This window comes from Wyeomyia smithii, chromosome 3 (genome assembly GCF_029784165.1).
Source record: "Wyeomyia smithii strain HCP4-BCI-WySm-NY-G18 chromosome 3, ASM2978416v1, whole genome shotgun sequence".
In the NCBI taxonomy this organism is placed as follows: domain Eukaryota; kingdom Metazoa; phylum Arthropoda; class Insecta; order Diptera; family Culicidae; genus Wyeomyia; species Wyeomyia smithii.
In genome coordinates this window covers 11,047,853-11,054,565 of record NC_073696.1, presented here as the reverse complement: position 1 = coordinate 11,054,565, position 6,713 = coordinate 11,047,853, and positions in this window count along the sequence as shown.

The following is a 6,713-nucleotide window of genomic DNA, read 5'->3' as shown; positions in this document are numbered from 1 at the left end:
CATTGATTCCTTGCGATTTGTTTGTTGTCTGCAAATGCACGACGAATCGGCCATAGGATATGATCAAAGTCAAAAGACAAATCGTTTAAAATGATTGGTTTTATCAGAATGACAACATCCTCGACTTTTGGCAATCTGATTCCGGAAATACCCATTTTGGGCGGTATTCAGTAATTTTGTTGTTTTCCAGAAACTGAGAGCCTAAGTAATAATCCATAGGCAGATTGGTTTCATTTACTTTTTATTGCAGTTTTATCACAGCATTACTGAATCCATGAAGTTTTATCAGGATTTTTTTAAGTACTCGTGGTTTCAAGAGTGATAAAAGAACAATTGAGAAATCCTCCATAAAATTCTGTCATCAATAAGTGTAATCCATATTATGAGCGGTTTTAAAACACACTAGATTTCCATTTTAAAACATCTCTATGAAACTTCCTTAGAGCTTGGTTGGAATTTTACCCAAGTTTTATGCTACTCATCTTAACGATGAAATATTATGAAAAATGCGTCCATAAAACCCTTTTAAAACTATTTTATCTCATAGAAAAGAAAACAAGTTCTGAAAAAGAAGTATCTAAAATAAACAAACATCTCTCACAATGGACGTCAATAGGTGGAAAAATGTGGATCGTTTAGGCAAAAATTCAATTAAAACCTGTCTGATATTTTGTATCTACTTTACACACTTGTATGGGAATAATAAATAACAATAAACGAAGAATGGAATGAATGAGTTTTATAGTCGGAATATGAGGGATTAATATAAAACCGTCGATAAATGTGGCGAACAGAATATGATTGACTCCGTCAAAATGATAGCCATTTGATAAATATCGCTAATAAAAACCGTTATTTTAATGCTACTAATTATTCTAGCAGTTTAGTAGTAAATGTTAACCATACTGATGTCACAATAATGTATAGTCAATTAATTTATTATCAGGCAAATCCAAAACTTAATAAAAATTCATTTATTTTAATTTTCCAAATAAATTATTTATTTAGCAATAATATCACGGTGCGTGGAAAATAATAATCTTTTATGCCACGTATGAACTGAACGCGCCAATAAAAAATCCTAGATATGAATATAAAAATGATTCAACTATTTTATTTTACGAACTTCAGTGGCATTAATTATGGAGATGGAAAAGATCGGTAGGTTTTGTTTCATAAATTGCTCTATTGGAGTAATAAACAAATTCCATCCGTAGCTAAATAAGCTAAAAATAGGAGTAAGAACCTTATTCATAAAACTGTCATGGTTTTGAGCAGCTCTTGAATGTCATCATGGGTTCATTTCAATAAAAATATAAAGTTTTAAGTGAACCTTAGAAGTATTCTTGAACACTTTCTCGAGCATGGGCCTCCATGATCTTAAGAGGGATTTATGGGTGTTTTGTAGCGGTTTGGGAGAATAAAAAGGCTAATACCCGGTTTCAAGGGACAAGTAATCAAAATTTTTTGAAGTGCATCGTAAAACTAACATTGTTACTTGGGAGTGGTCATCTTTGAATTCAAAATAGTGTCCAGGGTCAATGCTTAGCTTCTATGCGTCATTTTGATTATGAAAATATCCATATTAAGTAATATTCGGTCTTTTTCGGCTGTTTTTCAGAAACCGGAAGTCGTCATCTTGGACATCAAAATGGCATTTGGAGACAATTTCTGGCCCCTGAGCGTCATTTCTGTTCAATTTGGTCATTCGCGGCTGTTTTCCAGAAACCAAAAGTTGCCATCTTACAATTAATAATGGTGCCTGAGGTCAATTTTTAGCTTTTGATTCCGGAGATACTCATAGTGGAGGTGGTATTTGGTCATTTTAGGCTGTTTTTCCAGAAATCAAAATTCGTCATCTTGGACTTTAAAATGGCATGTGAAATCAATTTCTGACCTCTGGGCGTCATTCTGGTTCCGGAAACATTTATATTGAATGGTATTTGGTCATTTTCGGCTGTTTGCCAGAAACCGGAAGTCGTCATCTTGGATTTCAAAATGGCATTCGGAGACATTTTCTGGCTTTCGGGCGTCATTCTGATTCCGGAAACACCCATAATAAAAACCGGAAGTTTCCATCTTAAGTTTAGAAATGGCGTCTGGAGTCGAATTTCGTCTCCTGTGCATCGACCCGATCATTTTAGGCTGGTGTTCTGGGAAACCTGGTTGAAAATTTCAACAAGATTTTTCGGTAAACAGCTCACAATGATCGGGTCGATCTGTTTAGTTTTGTATGAGAGACCTCCCTCCCCTTCCAGAGTATGAAGGAGTGTCAAACACCATAGAAATTTATGTTTGACTTGTATAAGCGCTCTCCCATCCATAAGTGGGAGGGGTGTTGCCCCTAAAAACCTCCATATGCCAAAACTGGTTCTAGAGGAACTGCTCCATTATTCATCACAGCCCATATATTCATCCCATACAATATGAAAACACAATTGAAAACAGGAAAAAATGCATATTTTCTTCTTAAACCAATCTGCTAATCCATGGGATGGATTCTTATTAGTTCACTTTAGATTCCTCATAAAGTATAATCCTCAAAAACTCACTTAAAAGCACTAAATTTAATATTATAGTCGGGCATCTACACTCGAAAACTCAATTAATTCAATCACCTACCTCAGAAAACGAAATCCGCGCATTGTTCTATACGGCTACAACGGGACTCGCTCAGCAGCCAACCAAAGTTTTTTTCATCACTAGTGGACCACTTTGTATTTTAATCACTAAACAAAATCACTCACTACACTAAGAATACTTTGATCTTTGAAATGTTCACCTAAAATTACCTAAAACAAGCTTGAATTAGCAGAAATATATGAGATGAATTTCTACAATTCCTAAATTTCAACTGTATATCTTTTCATCTGTTTTCAATGCGTTGAAGAAAATCAAAAGTTACCAAATCAGTTTCTGTTAATACGAAAAAATCATACTGAAAATGTTGAATTATTCCGACATAATTGACATAAATCGTCAGCACTGTAGTGGTTACCTAGGTTACCAGTTTTACACGTAAACAACTGCAGCGGATATCTAGATAACCTACGACAACGGGCTGCGGCACCGTAATTCATAAAAGTATGATTCATTCATTCATTCAGTTCCCCTATTTACTCGATCAGTTCTTGAGTTGTGAAAAGTTTGAGTTTCATTCGTAGGAAACCCAACCCCTCAAGAAGAAGGAGGGGTGTCTAAGTATTATGGACATATATTTTACTCCTAAAAATATAAACAACAAAAACAATATCGCATCCTAAAAATATTCATCTGCCAAATTTGGTACCTGTTATTTGATTAGTTCTCGAGATGTGCAGAAATTTGTGTTCATTTGTATGGAACCCCTCCCTTTCGGAAGAGGGAGGAGTGTCGAACCATTATGGACACATTTGTTACATCTAAAAACATTCACATACCAAATTTGTTTGTATTTGCTTGATTGGCTCTCGAGCTGTGCGAAATTCATGTTTTATTTGTATGGGACCCCCTGTTATAGAAAAGGGAGAGGTGTAAAAGCATTATGGGCATATTTGTTATCCCTTAAAACATTAACCTGCCGAACTTGGTTCCATTTACTTGGTGAGTTCCCGAGATGTGCAGAAATTTGTGTTTCATTTGTGCGGTACTCCTTCCTTCCAGAAGACGGAGAGGTCATAAGCTATCCTAGTCACCTTTCTCGGCCTCTCAAACCCCTATATACAAAATTTCACGCCGATCGGTTCAGTAGTTTCTGAATCTATACGGATTAGACAGACAGACAGAGCTGCATTTTTATATGTTTAGATTTGCAAACTAAGTTCTCGATGTATGTGAATAATGCAACTTTATTTTAAAAATATATTTACCTCTGGCTTATCCTGAATATTTCCCTACGTATACCATTAGGCGTTAAAAGTCCTTTTGAGACTATCCATTCCATCAAACCATTGTACGGCGCAATCTCTGCAAATAGGGCGAGTAAGGTAGCCATTTTAGCGTTTCTATGTAAGTTTTGACGACTTTAGCAGTATGAGGCCGAACATTGTCATACAGCAGAATCATAATGAGTCCATTTTTATCGTTCGTCAAGATGCGATGAAGAAAACTCTTCCGTTTTTGCCACTGGGGCAGTTGTTCTCAGACGAAAAATGACGCTCAACGTCCCTTGGTTTCATATTATAAGGAACCCAAGTTATTTATTTCTGAATCATTCCAATCGGCTTGCAGGGTAATAATTTACAATACCGAAGCAAACTGTTCCTGCGAATGGCATTGATTCTAATCGAGCGATTTCTCTAATTCAGCGTCTTTAAAGGTTTTAGGTTACCCTTACCTTCTTTGAGGCGCGGGAACCAATCACGGTACGTAGTTCCACTTAGAACAGCCTTTACATAATTTTCCAACTATTGACGCAAATGGCGATTATTCGGTACAAAATCAGACTTATTGTCACAACTCAAAGCATAATTTTATCGTTTAAAATTTAAAGTACAAGCTGTAATCAAAATTTAAATTTCAAGTGCTGTTATATGGCCCGCAGGCGATGCTATATTACAGGATTGTAATTCGGGCTTGCAATTTGGTTTCGATGTCGATTACTAATTAGCAGGGATCATGCTCAATAATTTGATCATGCCTAAAAAATTATGACGTGGGACTATTCCGATTTCAATAGTTAATATACCATTGGAAAGCTAAAACATACAAGATTTGTATACCATGATAATTTCAGTTACCATTTTCTCATTACTCCGTGAAAATTGCGGGAAAGTTTCAAAAACATAGACGAAATGATTTCACGCATTCAGTCATTGGCTAGCAATGCCAGCCAATTGGCATCGCATTCATCATCCAACGTAAACGACGAAGAAAGAAAGCAGAGATGCTTCCACGTGATTGGTTCTCCCCCCAATCACCCAAGTTTCCCGCACTGAGTGACGCTATTAAAGGGCATTCCGTGTTGAGAGAAGTAGGGATGGGAAATATCGACTAAAATGGCTATCGATAAATTCCCTAATACCATCGATAATTATCGATAGCTTGACAGCTAGAACCAGATGAAGAAAAACAACAAAGTGTTGCTCCCGTTGTGGACAGGAACAATATTTCAAAGTTAATTCGCACACATAATTCGCACTTAAGCGAAATTTCGTCGGTGTCCGTGTAAGGTAGAGTGAGCGAAAATGAGTATCCTTCAATTTTCTAACAATTTTAAAGAGGATTTCATGTGAGAGCGAACAATCATCGAGTTCTCTTTAAACAATGGCAAGGCCGATATATTTTTTCAGTTCTGGCATCATTGTGGAGTATAAATCCCAATGCGAGGAAAATATCAATAACTATCGATAACGCGAAAAGCCTCACGATTCCATCGATAGCCGGCAGCTATCGATACTGGCGACCATTGGAAGCCGTTGGAAGGGATCATTGGAAGACTTGGAAGACTTGGAAACTTGGAAGCCGTAGGTACAGTGTGTCGTATACCAAGTTTGTGTGTCTGAGTAGCGTTAGCGTGTGTATGTGTGTGTATGTGTGTGTGAATGTGTGTGTGTGTGTGAATGTGTGTGTGTGAATGTGTGTGTGTGTGTGTGAATGTGTGTGAATGTGTGTGTGTGTGTGAATGTGTGTGTCAATGTTTGTATGTGTGTGTGTGTGTGTGTGTGTGTGTGTGTGTGTGTGTGTAAATGTGTGTGTGTGTGAATGTGTGTGTGAATGTGTGTGTGTGAATGTGTGTGTGTGAATTTGTGTGTGTGTGTGAATTTGTGTGTGTGTGTGTGAATTTGTGTGTGTGTGTGAATACGTGTGTGAGTGGCGTGTGTGTGTTGTGTGAGTGGCGTGTGTGTCTATGTGTGAGTGGCGTGTGTGTATGTGTGAGCGGCGTGTATGTGTGTAAGTGGCGTGTGTATGTAAGTGGCGTGTGTGTATGTGTACGTGTGTAAGTAGCGTGAGTGTGTCTGACGAGCGTGTGCTTGTGAGTAGTGTGTGTCCCAGACAACCAATTTAAGCGTATAACGCAAACAGTCATCGCATTGTACGTGCATTTATATGTGATAGTTTCGTCGCACAAGATGCTGCTAATGTTGCTTATACGTGCAAGAGTGGAGGCGATATGTGTGCATTTCCAGAATATCAAAAAACTTTTACGATGAAAATAGTTCATACATGCGACTTTAACTGTTAAAGCTTGATAACTTATACGAGCTGTTTCATTATTCAATGCCACTCTACAACTTCATATTTGCGATTTGAAACGAAACTATAAGCGATATATGAATATACACTACGGGTTCTTTTATTACTTAATGCGATTTCACAAGTAAACATTAGCAAATTATTTCAGATATTTATACGATGTTCGCCATGCATTCCTTCGTATTTGTTCATTATAACGTGCGATAAAATCACCTTCAAATAAAAAAAATACAGCGAACAGAGTTGTAATTATTTTGCATTTTTTATCCCTTGCTATTCATATTACAAGGAATAGCAAATTACAAATGTCGGTGTTTAGTTTTTATCATTCATTTCTTTTTCCTTTGGGCACACGCTGTAATATTTGGGTATCCATCCGGACTCGAACCTTGGACTCTTAGATTGTCAAGCATCATTCTTTCCTCTCCTTTGTGGTCTCGCTGTCGGGAATCTCTGAGTTTTGGTAATAACTTTTTAGTTTCATCGTATAAATGATCAAAAGACTTCGTAAAGCATGAATCTAATTAGATCTCGTATTG